Source organism: Sturnus vulgaris, chromosome 2 (assembly GCF_052056855.1).
Source record: "Sturnus vulgaris isolate bStuVul1 chromosome 2, bStuVul1.hap1, whole genome shotgun sequence".
Classification (NCBI taxonomy): domain Eukaryota; kingdom Metazoa; phylum Chordata; class Aves; order Passeriformes; family Sturnidae; genus Sturnus; species Sturnus vulgaris.
The window spans coordinates 106,622,371-106,635,004 of NC_142244.1; the positions used below are offsets into that span (position 1 = coordinate 106,622,371).

The window sequence follows — 12,634 nt, forward strand, 5'->3', positions numbered from 1 at the left end:
TGGCATTGGAACAGGATGCCCAGAGCACTTGTAGATACCCCATCCCTGGGTTCTCAAAACCAGGCTGGATGGATCTCTGAGCAAGCTGATCCAGTGGAAGTGCCCATGGAACTAGATGATCTTTAAGGTCCCTTCCAATCCAAACCATTCTGTGGTTTTAGGAGGGAGGAAGGAGGAGCAGCAGGAAATGTCTGTGTAGGGACAGCAGCTTCCTGGGCAGCCCATTGTCTCTCCAAAGGCAGCAATGGGGCCAGCACCATGGGCTGGGAGAACAAGGGAAGGCAGGAAAAGAGCCACTGGTCTGAAACTGAAAGCAGAGAAGGGAATGAGAGATTTTTTTCCCTTGGTGTTTGTTTAATTGTTTTTCTTGGTACTCGAATCAGTAATTAAAAATTGATGTTAATTGGCGATAAATTACGTTAAGTGCAATTCCCCAAGCTGAAGCTGCTTTGCCCAGGTCCTTATCCTGAAACATTTATTTCTCATGGTGCTACTGAGGAGAGGTTCCAGTGATGCACAGAGCAGACATGCAAGGAGGAGGAAGCTTCTTCAGAAATGATAGGGTGGAAGTCCTCAAAGCGTTGGAGGAACATGCCCTTGCAACTTTTACAGTACATGGGGTAACCTTTGAGGAGGGCTGCCTGCTGCCAGTGTAATTTAGAGTTTTACATCTTTATTTAAACTACATTATCAAAATGAATGTAAAATAAACTACTATAATGCCTTGTCCTTTTCTGCACTGAGTGCGTTTGACAGGGGAAAAGGAATCTACTTATTATCTGCCTGATGAATAAATGCAAAAATAAATCCTTATTATGAAGCTTCCTTATATAGATCTGTTCCAGATATTAAGCCACTATATCTTGCCTCTAAACTGCATTATTCCCCAATGCAAACTGAAATTTTCACGAGGTGGCATTTCCTACTACACATTTGAATTTATGTATATAGTAAAGCACACGGCGTTCAACATACATCAGTAAAAGCCTTTGATTTATTTTTCCTAGAACTAGGTCACATAAAGCATTCATTTTAGGACGAGGATATATATATACCTACTTTTATTGGCATCTTTGGCTCTGAATTAGAATATAGAGCTGTGTTAAAGAGATATTTGTCAAGCAAAATAATGGCTTATTGTTTTTCTCTGAGTTAAAGGTGACAATTACTCATGGCTTATATGAAGCCATCAGTAATACAGAGCTTCTCTGATATTACTATCTACCCTGTAGGCATCCCTGTAAGTTCACCCCCAATGTCTGTTAATATTTTAAAAATGGTTGATTGTCCAGAGAAAAAATGACTTATGGTGGGAAACAACCTCCTGTGTCTCAGAGTTCAGAACTTTACAACTGTAGTAGCCACACTGTGTAACATCTTTCCTCCATCTCATCATTCCCCAGCTGAAAACTCCAGTTTTGCTGGAACTCTTTATTCTTCAAGAAATTCTCTCACTTTGCTGAAGAATAGAGCCTTATCTGTATGGAGTTGCTGGATAAATGTTAATGCTCAGTTTATGCTCATTAATTAATGCACCTACAGAGACTTTTGTTTTAAAGAGCTCCACTTACAGTTTAACTTAAATCATGTACTTAAAAAGCACAAAACAAATATACTTCCAAACTTTATAAAATTGTCTAAAACACCACATTTTTTTTTCAAATTCTCATCTAATAAAGTAGGTTTTTAATTCCCCCAAAAAACTTTGTAGCCTTTATATTAGTAATTTGCAGCCTGTGTTCATCTTCGTTGAACATAAATATTCATAGTGTTGCAAATGAAGCCAAGGCAGAGCCCTGTTGCTGAAGTATGTCACCTAACCCTCATCAGAGGTTCACTTTTGCCTTTCTTTTTGCCAGCGTTACAGAAGTAGTAATTTTATGACCGATTAAACCAGCAAATGCAAATGTTGGTAAATTTGCGACATTGGGGAGGCAATGCATTTTTAAGAGGCTAGATTTAATAAAGATTTAATTCAGCTGGACTGATTTTTTTTTGGTCGTTTTGGTGTCAGATACAGACGGCATTAGGTGCAGACAACACTTGGTAGCAAAGCTTACACTGATTATAACTTATTGGCTGATCTCTGTAAGTTAAAAATCTGGAGCTTTGCTCTTTGAGTTACTGTGAGGCACAGAGAAAATAATGAATGGAAGGTAGAGAAGGTGCAAGAGAGGGAATTCATAGGTTTACCTACACTGCATGCTTCAGAAGAGGCACTTTCTCAGAGAAATGCAAACTCAATCACGTTCCTTAATTGACCCTTCAGCTGTGAAATAACTTATTTCTAGTCTGTTTCTAGCTGTGTTTGGCTCCCTATCTTGCACTGAGGATGGAGGCAGGCCTGTTCCTGAGGGCTGGACTACTTGGTTTTGGGCTCTGCAGTGGGAATGTGGCAGTGAGATATAGTAGGTATGAGTGGATAATGCAGTGAGGCAGGGCTGCCTTTAAATTGGGACTGAACTGAATAAATTAGAGAGAATACTTTTAAAACTGTGGCTTGTGACCTATTTTTCTCTTGCATTTCACCAAGCAAGAGAGTCTATATGTCTTCTTCAAGCTTTAATGAGACCCTGCTTGCCACTAGTTGAACTCTAGGAGGAAAGAAACATCTCAGTGAATAAATGCCAGGAACCAAGCTTAACTAGATTGTGTGAATGTTAAACTCTTTTTGCTAGAAGGATTGATATTAAAGCTCTATCGGGCTGTAAGGCTATTCCCACTGGCACAGAGAAGTCCAAGCAATTTTTTTTTATCTCAGAAGAGACTGCAGTACCTTACAGGCATTAATCTCATGATCTCAGGAATGTGTTTGGGGTCTGCCCTATAGATAGGTCTGGGTAGATACAGATAGCCTGAAGGATTCTGTAAAGCAGAGGTGGAGCTTGGGTGTCCCATTGGCAAGGACTACTAAAACTTTTCATGTCTGAAGACTCAGGATGGACCTCTTGTCATCAAGTGTTATAGTGCAGGCTGCTTCAGTGACAGCAAACAATGAACACAATAAAGAGTGCTTTTAAAAAGATATTTACTGCCATTTAGGCTTGTGGTTTTTGGAGGGGGATTGGGAGAGAGAGAGGTTTGGAGATGATCATGTGTCAAGGTTCCTTTGTAGATGACATATCAGATCTTGGAGCAGAGACTCCAGAACAATATATATTGTTTTTTCCTTGTGAACACAGGAGGTTTGACAGTTTTGGCCTCCTTGTTCTCTTCAGTGAAAGGCAAAAGTGATACTGAACATAACAACTAGTGAGCAGCAGAATCCAGAGGGAATGAGCCCAAGGTTCCTTTCCAGGCCTCACTAGATCACATGCAGCATCATTGCTTGGTCTCTGATGTACAGCTACAGGGAGTGGGACTTTCCAGCAACTGGATGAATGTGGCTTCTCTTAAAATTTAAAAGTTTGTATTTTTCCTTGTTTATTTTTCGTGTTATGTGCTCAGGCTGACATCACAGCTGAGCAAACATCCTTCTGTCAATAGGCACATTCTTTCCTTTTCCTTGCAAGGTCTCAGCTGGGAAAAGTAGATCCATCTCGTTTGGGGACTCAAGGGAAACTAAGGGAGCAGACAGGCAGCTTGCTGAGCTGCTCTATGTCTTGGCTGCAACAAAGAGCCTTTCCTTTGCAAATGAATGCAAAATTCATTATAAAGGAGGTATTATGGTTGGAGATGGATCAGCTCAGTGAGGGGACTGCAAGCTATAAATAGAAAATGCAGTGATTATAGGTGGGCAGCTCAGTACAAGTTGTAAGTTTTGACAATGGATTTTCACATTTTACTTGGCTCAAACAAGAACTGTAAAACTTTGTTGCTGTCTTTTGTTATTTTTGCATTTTCTTTATGGCTTAATTACCCTTCATGTCAGAAATAAGATATGCAAGCTGACAACAGAAAAGTTTGAAGTTCTAGAAAGATTTAAGTGTAGTTTGATTTGAATTCAAAATGATGATTGTTCTGAGAAAATGGTACTGTTCTGGATTGAGATCTCTCCTAGTCATGTTCAGTCCTATGGCAGCATCAAAAATTTGCTTTCATTTTTTTTTCAGGGTTGCAATATATGACTTAAACAAGCTCTTGAGACCCATCAAGAAGGGCCTCATTATTAAAGTGCTCATTATTAAACTCCATTAATATAATACATCCTTTTTAAAGGTCCTTAAGTTTGGAGCTTTGTCTGCAATCACTCTATTAAAATACCAGTCTGGTGATTAAACCAAATAAAACTAAGCAAACGATTGTTTGTGTCTTCCTCTGATGCCCACACATATGCCTGTACTGCTCAAAATTAGAATATTTCTCTCTTCCTTCCCTTTGAAAGGTAATTCCTTTACAAAGAATGTGTTTCTCAGTTACTGACAAACAAAAATCTAAAGTAGCTCCAAATACATTTAAAAGTTACACACATAAAACCCCCCAAATCTCACCTTAGAAAGACTTTCCATATTAGAAAAGTACAAATCATAAGATTTTGAGGGGTAGAATAGGTCAGAGCAATTGCAGATGAAATTCGAAGCACTGCAGAGGAATTGTGAAAGAAGTCAGGAGTTGTAACTTAGAAATAATCTTCTACCTCTTCCTTTCCTGTCTCATAATTGTGCTCCTTGAATCACCTGTTCCTTGAATTGCTATATATCCTCACATTGTTGTCTTCTTCACTAGAATTTTAAAGCTTACATTTCATTGCACTTAGTGCTTGTGCTTCTCTCCTCTGATATTTTTATTGTAATTGTTATGGTGTCAGCTGTGCTGATCACTTCAGAGAGCTGAGGTCTTAAAAGTGTGGGTACATACATTCAATATTTATATAGCCTTTTATCAGGATACTGCATTTTTTCATTCACTTTCTGTATCAGCCTAGAAATGAAAGGAATATTATTGCAGGAGCCTTGGCTTTCCTCTTGTGTTGAGATTTTTCAAATGGAAAAGAGAGTTAGCTTTTAAAACATACCCTTGATAAGAAATGAACTCCAGATCTGTGCCACTTGAATTATTTAGCCTGACACGCAACAAATAGAGCAGCTTAAGTTCTCCATGAAAGCAGTTTGTTTAAGAAAGAGGACACAAATCAAGCCACTTGCATATTTAAGTGTGACTGCACCAGTGTGTAAACCTCACCACACTATCATGTCAACTTTTGATAGCCATTAAAGGAAGAGGATATATTTTCTTTCAGCTTTGGTCATTTCGAAGGTGTATGGAAGATTTCCTTCCCTCTGCAAGCCCACATTATGCAGTCTCTCTTTTTTTTTTTTTAATCCAATCTGTCTATGTCAGAAACACAGCAGTAAGTCTGCTTCTCTGTATGAGGGAAATTGTTTTCTACTAACTGATGACCTCAGCATAGCAGTTTCTTTTCCAGCACATCAAAGCTCACAGTCAGACTTGCTGCAGCAAGTGCACTTTTGAGTGGCTTTATGACATATAAAGACCCTCTTTGGCATTCATACTGTGCTTTTCTATTGTTTACAAGCTAGCAGTGAATTATTTATGGAAGTTGCTGGAGATACGACTCTCCTTTTGCCCAAAAGCTGTATTTTATCTTATGATGAGATTTTATGTGAAAGCTATTTTGGGGGTTTATGTCCTTTCTACATTTATTTGACAGGTTTTATGGTACCAATCCCTTGATTCCATTTTTTGTTACTGATAAAATCATTCTCAGAAAATGATTATAAGGAGCAGCATAGCTTTAACTCAGCTTTCTTTGCTTTTCTGTTTTTGAGTGATTTCAGATGTGATCATACTGAACAAACACATGAATATTCTTAGCAAAGGAGCAGCCATTTTGTTTCTTCAGAGAAACTTTATATCTTGAATCCCTTTATAGTCTATGGTGAAAAATAGCCATTGAAATTAATCTCACTCCAAGATACTCTGTTCTCAGCAGCACTGGAACGTTCATAGTGAAATAGTGAAAAATGTGACATGATTGCATGGTTATGATCATGGCAGATTGGATCAAAGTTTTTTTGGGGTTGGCATGACTTTTCTGCTTATAGATGTAAAATTTTGTGCAGGAGGTGTTTTGAATATATATAACATGGGATTTTCAGAAGTGGGTAGAACCATTAAAAATCTGTTCAATTTCATTATAAGAGAGCTGGATTGGCACTAAATGGTATAGGAGATGCTATTTTTAGTGTGAGCAACTCCTCTTAAGGGTTAAGTATTTATGTTGGCTGCTTCTCATTTCTCTTCTTTGAGAAAATATGTGATCTTTTGAAATACATCATGGGTGCCAAATTTTAATCTGAAGGACTCAGCTGAGTTGCCTAAACATTGGCATGTAGTTTAATCTGAGATGCCAGAGGGCATCCCTGACATCTGAACAGGGCTGACAGATTACTTGAGAAAGAAGGGAAATAGATGTACTGCTGGTTTAGCAGCTGAAGGCCAGCCAGAATACCCTAGAACACCTCAAGTGGCATTAGCAGTCTGTGCTTAGGATGTGAATCATGCCTTAATTTCATTTGTGGTTTCCTTCAAATATCTAGGTATGATACTGAGGGAAAAGAAATTAGAATCAGCTTTTTAATTACTTTTACTGTAACAGAGGCTTAGTGAAGACACAACATTTCCCATTTATTGTCATAATAGTTGCAGTTTCCTGTTTGACTGATGTCTTGTCTTGTGTTTACATGTAGCTTTAAAGATCTCCATGTGCAGGGACCTGCTCTATGGAAAGGCATTGGCACAGGTCTTGGCAACAATGCAGATATTCCAAAGCCAGGACATGCTCAACCTGTGCATTTGTCTCCAGAAGTGGAGACCCCCACTCCTGCTTGTTTATTCCTTTTCTACTTACATAGCCCGGGAAACAGAACTCAGTCTTTATCTCAGTAGCTGGGGGCCTGGAATTTTATAAAGACCTAGTGCTTAGTTGACTGGCATTTTTAAATTTGCTTCAAAATCAAGGCCTCCCCACTCAGTCAACCACCCACAGAATGACATTTCAGAAATAAAAGTGTAACATCTCTGCAGATATGTCCCTGGTTACTGAAGCATCTCTCAGTCTCCAAGATAATTACAGCCTTACCTGTGAGCTATGGTTCTATAAGTGAAGCAGGACCTTGTATCTCAAAATACCAAAGGCTTTGGAACCTCAAAAAATCAGATAAATTGTAGTCAGTGACTTTAAGACCTATTTTCTGCCTGAGTTAGGAGTCAATGTAGATACATGATGGAGCTAAAACCAGTAAGGGATAAGGCTTACTGGCCCTCAAGGGAAGTTTTCATGGTTGCTTATACCAAAGTTCTGCATACAGAGCTTCCATCACATTCAGCTACAGCTGTATGTGAGGCAGGTACTGAACAGGAATTGATCCAGTCAAATATTGCAATCAAAAGTAAAAAATGACCAACCAGTAAAAAAAAAACTCAAAGTGAAGACAAAAATGCTGGGTAGTTAATTAATTCAAAAGAACTTTGACATTCCAAAAGAGTTAAAAAATATCCTTAGGAAAGTTATTTATTCTTTCCATAATGGGCAAAATTATTCTTTAATTTCAGCCAGTATTTGTCAGTACTATCAGTACTGCTACTATTACTATATACTACCACAAGTATTACACCAGCATACTAACTAGAAATATACTTGGTTTAACTCACTTGATTTTAGTACCTGTATTTTTTCTTAAAAGCAAAAGGCCACAGTCAAACCTGTTGTCTTAGAAAATTCCCTTAAGGTTTATCAGTAAAAAGTAGCCCTGTGCTATTCACTGGAAATCTGATTGTTTTGTTCAAACTGCAGTCTATTCTTTCCCCTTCCAGAACTCCACTGAAGAGCAGCGATGTTTTATTCTTAGTTCTTTAAATTCAGCAGACAAGCTTCTCACATCTGGTCAATTACCTGTGTCCTACTTGCCCTTTCTGTCTAATCCCTCTCTTATATACAAGTCCTTTATGATGTGACAGTTGAACATTAAAAACAATGTGAGGTTAGATCAGAGGCAAGCTGAAAGTAACCCCTGTCTGAATGACAGATGCCTGTGCTGTACTTACACTTTGCTTCTCCAGCACAAATGCCCATGAAGATAATCTTTCATATATGACTTTACAGAAATTTAAGTTAGAGTGAAATTTGTTAAGAGACCTTTTAAAAATTAAAACATTGAAAAATGAATTCTGCGTAAATGAGTTTGGTATTTATTGGCAATGTGTGTTTAAAGCTATAAGATCTTGTAAAATTCTTGTTAGAAATGACTGAACAAACCCTGGATTTGATTCTTGGGCAGTGAAGTAAAAATAAAGCACCTTAAATGCCTCTTGCTGATGGATGACACCTCTGCGTTCTGTTTATGAGTGACTTTAATGCTATAGTTTAGTGACATTTCAATGTGGGACATTTTTAACCCCATCTGGAGATCAGTTAATTTCTCTTTTTTCCATTGGTCTTTGCTTTCTCTCGTACCTCAGCCTTTCATACTCAAAAGTGAAAAAGACTGTATTCTAGCATTTTAGTTATGACCAAATTGTGCTTGGGCTGGGCATAACAGAAGTGACCAAGAACATGTGTCCGTGGAATAAATATTTCTGAATAACTATAAGGTTTTCTGAGGACCATGGCATAGACAAAGGCAGTGTCCTGGTTCTGGCCAGGACAGGGTTAATTTTTGTAGTAGGGGGAGGGGTACGGCCGAGACTTGGAGGTTATTTTATACCACCTCACTCATTGCCTGTGTCAGGGGAAAGGGAGTCTCTTCTGGGGAGAGATTATGTCTCATATGTCCCATGAATATGTCTCATATTTATTTTCATTGTATTTACTCAGGAAATGTGCTCCTGTGCCTAAGTCACAGATCTTCAGAGATTAGTTTTATTCTTCTCTTTACTATTTAGTTAATCATAAATGATTTAAATAAGATTTTTCCAAATAAGGGCCTGAGGATGACTAGTGGATTAAAAAGCTGTGGAAATTGTTTTCTGGGTTTATTAAACAGTGTTTTCAATAACAGTTAGAATTTGAAGTATAAAGGACACATGATTATCTACAAAAAATGAAAAGAGCAAGCAATGGCCCACTCCTCATTACCACAATGGAGTGTGATATATTCTATCATTAGTGCAGACAGGGTGAATGAAGATTGCAGGTGCTGATTCCCAGTCCCAATAATTTTCATTCTGGATATTCCAGTTTGCTTGGCTTGCTCATTCTTTCAGAAGCAGTAGTTTTTCAGGCACACTGCATAATACTCAAGACTAATCTAGCATAGCATTAACTGAAAATGTTAAAAATGTATTTTAATTTTTTGCCAACACTAAGTATAAACCTTATGATAAATGAAGAAAGGATATTTATATCTGTGTTTTCAGAGCTCTCAGAGAACAGAGAAAATCTATACATTCACTCTACAGTCCCCCACCCACTGCCATTTCCATGCCCTTAACATGATATTTATTCATTGCAAATTAAAGTCTTATCACTTCTGCCTTCAATTCCTCTATAATAGCGGAAGCAGTAATCTAAACAGGCTGCTAGATTCCAATGACATATTCATTAGGACTGAATTATTAGTTTAGCACATCCTGAAAATAGGGACTGCTTAGTACATTTGTGCAGATGTCACTTTGCTGTGGGCACAAACCAGGAAAGGAACGACTACAAAACAAACTGCTACAGTTCTGTGCATACCAGTTGTTTTGGAAACCATTCCATTCTTTCCTCCTCCAAATAGTATTCCTCTGACAGGGCTTGACTGGCACAGCAAAGGCATAAGTTGATATTTGTAAATCAAACTAAAAGAAATAAGGGAATTCAAAACTGTTGGGTGAAATGTTCTCTGAACCTAAGAAACATCAGAGAATAAAAACCACTTTCTGCAATAGAACTGCTGTTTTAAAATGGTAAAAAACCGCATAAGTTCACATCACACCATATGGTGTTGAGTTAAATCTGCTTCATAGTTTTGAATCAAGAACATATGCACCCAATGAAGTGGCAGTTGTTAGAGAAAATATGACTGTTTTGTTAGTAAATAACATTCGAAAGCTACAAACAGCCCCTAATTTTTTTCTTCTGCCGTAGATTATTATGCAGAACAGCTACTACCATGAATGAGCTTTTAAAGTCTATCGACTCCTAATCACTTTAGAGGGCGAAGGAGCTGGCTCGGTGTGCAGGAGAGTCTGCACAAACTTGCTTGTCAGAGGAGATCACAGAAATACATTTGTTATACTGCAGGTGGCATGTTAATGTTTCAGTTCCACCTTTTTGAATGAGGAGTGATCAGGGTGTCAATCAGAGTGGAGCAAGAGAAGCAGCCCCTTTTCTGTCAGATGCATTTTCCCATTTCATCCTACATATCTCACATGTGTAAATCAAGAGATGAATCGTGCTAAGTGCAGGCTAAGCCAGGCTGCTCAGCCTTTCATGTTTACTCATTCCACTGGGGCAAAATTGTAGCTGTTTTAGCTCTGAACCTGTGGACAGATGTTGATGCTCTGTACTGGGTGCTGGTGATCCAGCGTGCCCCAGGCACCTGGCAAACTGGTGACTTTGTACACTGTGTCAAGACTTGGTGACAGCTCTGTGGAGGAGTGGGAGAGGGACAGAGAGCTGTAGAGGAAAAGACATACATAGAAAGAGATTCTGAGGATATAGCAAGGACTCACACAAGTCTCTGCCTTCTTGTTAACTAGCTTTTACTGTGTCTAGTCCATTCTAAGTTTGGGAGCAGTAAGAGGATATTTTGGGTCCCTGCCAGGATTTTCACAAGGAACTGTCCACACTCAAATACTTCACTGGCTTCAGTGCTAGTGCTATCTAAAATAGCAACTGCAGTTTGTGAAGCACAGCATGTCTGTGTGCTGTCAGGGATGTGATTAAGCTTAAGAGAGAAAATCGGTGGGGGGAACCAAATAGCACCCTGCTATTTGGGTGCTTTTGGCTATCTGCTCAGCCCAGGAGCCATCAGCCCACCTTAGGCCACTTGCACAAACCCAGAGGAGCACAAGGGCATAATGGCATGTAAGAGTGGACTTGAATTGAGGATTTCTTAGGAACCACCACCTGTCTGGGCCTCACCCAGGACTACCCCAGCAAAGCTCAGCCCCAGTGTCCAGGTGTGAGGTCTGTTACCACGGGAGCAGCACTCTGAATCACCTTTTGGACTAACAGGGCTACTGCCTCGGGGCAGGACCCCTCGAGTGATGCAGGGATAATGCAATTTGGCATCTCACAAGATTTGGGGGAAGGAATCAAAGGTGGAAAAGGGGAAATGTTTGGATGATTTGGGGCGGAACAAGAATGGGAAATTTGAGGGGTATGTAACACAAAAGGGCTTGTTGTATGTAGATTGTGGGCTGGTCAGCATGTCTGTCTTCTCATTAAATTCCTTTCTAACTGTTTCCTGGGTCGGTGACTCTTTGTTCTGTGCATACACATGTGTGCACAGAGGTGTAAGTGCAGTGACTGGAGTCAGAGCATGGGCTGGAGCAGCTGTGTGTCCCTGGTGCCCTGTCTGTGCTGAGTTTGGGTGTGTGTCACCAGTAGTGATGGCCAAGCTGGTGACCAGGTGAAGAGGCCTGGGAGCAAGGGGGTCTCTAAGGGCCAGCTATGAGTACAAGAGTGCCTGTGTATCTCTAAAAGCTAAGGCTTAGGGCGCAGGAGGATGGCTGCTGGGACCTGGGAAATGCCAGCTCTGTGTGTGTGTGTGTTTATATGTGTGCATGACGATTTGCACTAGGAGCTGGAGTGGGATCACAGCTTTGGGGTTTCTTATGTCCAGGTTCCAGTAGCTGAGGAAGCTGAGATCAAGGAGGAGCTACTTGGAAGGCTGTCTAAGACCAGCCACTGACACACAGAAACACACGGGTATATGTGTATATAACTGCATGTAGGTACATATGTGGTGTGTGTGTGCTCAGTGTGTGCATGTCCCTGCTGGGAATACATCTTCAGCCTCACTTTGAATTAAGCCACGGGACATGGAGCAGCCTTACCTCTATCAGGGTTCTGGATCTAACATGATATATTTCACTCTAACATATTAATTCTGTATTATGCTTATTTTGTTTCCTCACTCGTCATTCATGTTAAAAGCCCAGTGTCAAGGACAGCTTTCAAGTGCAGCAAGCGTCTTACAGTAGTGCTAGACCTGTATTTTAGTAACATGTACATCTTTCTGAACACATGCCATTAAAAACAATTATTTAAAGCCCATCCTGCTGGAGCACATGGATGCTGGGATAGACCCATGTGGTACCAAGAAAATTAAACTTTTTCTTATCTCATGAGCCACTGACCAAGAACAGAGTGAATGGAAATAAGCTCATGACAGCTGAGAGTTTCCACAACTTTTGCTCAGCTCTCCATGGGGAAGAATGACTGCCTTTTCTCAATTAATCCTGACAGCAGAAAGATTGGACATGTGACAGCTGCCTTGACAAATATCTTGATCATAGTGGTTAATCCTTCTTTGACAGTCTTCACAACCAATGAAACATAGCTCCTATCTTTAAACTTGACAAGATCCTGGAGAGCTCAAACTAATTGGTAATGCTGAAGTCTAAAATCTTTGAAAAAGTGTTTACAGGTTATAGTGGCATATATCTAAGTAAAAATTCTTTAACACCTCTAAGACACTGTAAGTGTTATTCTGTTCTCTGCTGAGGGCAGTTGCTTTACCAC

The 12,634-nt window shown here is 39.6% G+C and overlaps 1 long non-coding RNA gene across 1 annotated transcript in view; it reads left to right on the forward strand.

Annotated features, from left to right (window-relative positions):
- Positions 1–11,806, forward strand: part of LOC148224951 (uncharacterized) — a 99,380-nt gene extending 87,574 nt beyond the window's left edge. The window contains exon 4 of the long non-coding RNA XR_015801795.1: positions 11,733–11,806. This is a non-coding gene — a long non-coding RNA (uncharacterized LOC148224951). The remainder of the gene's footprint in view (positions 1–11,732) is intronic.
- The last annotated feature ends 828 nt before the right edge of the window (positions 11,807–12,634 follow it).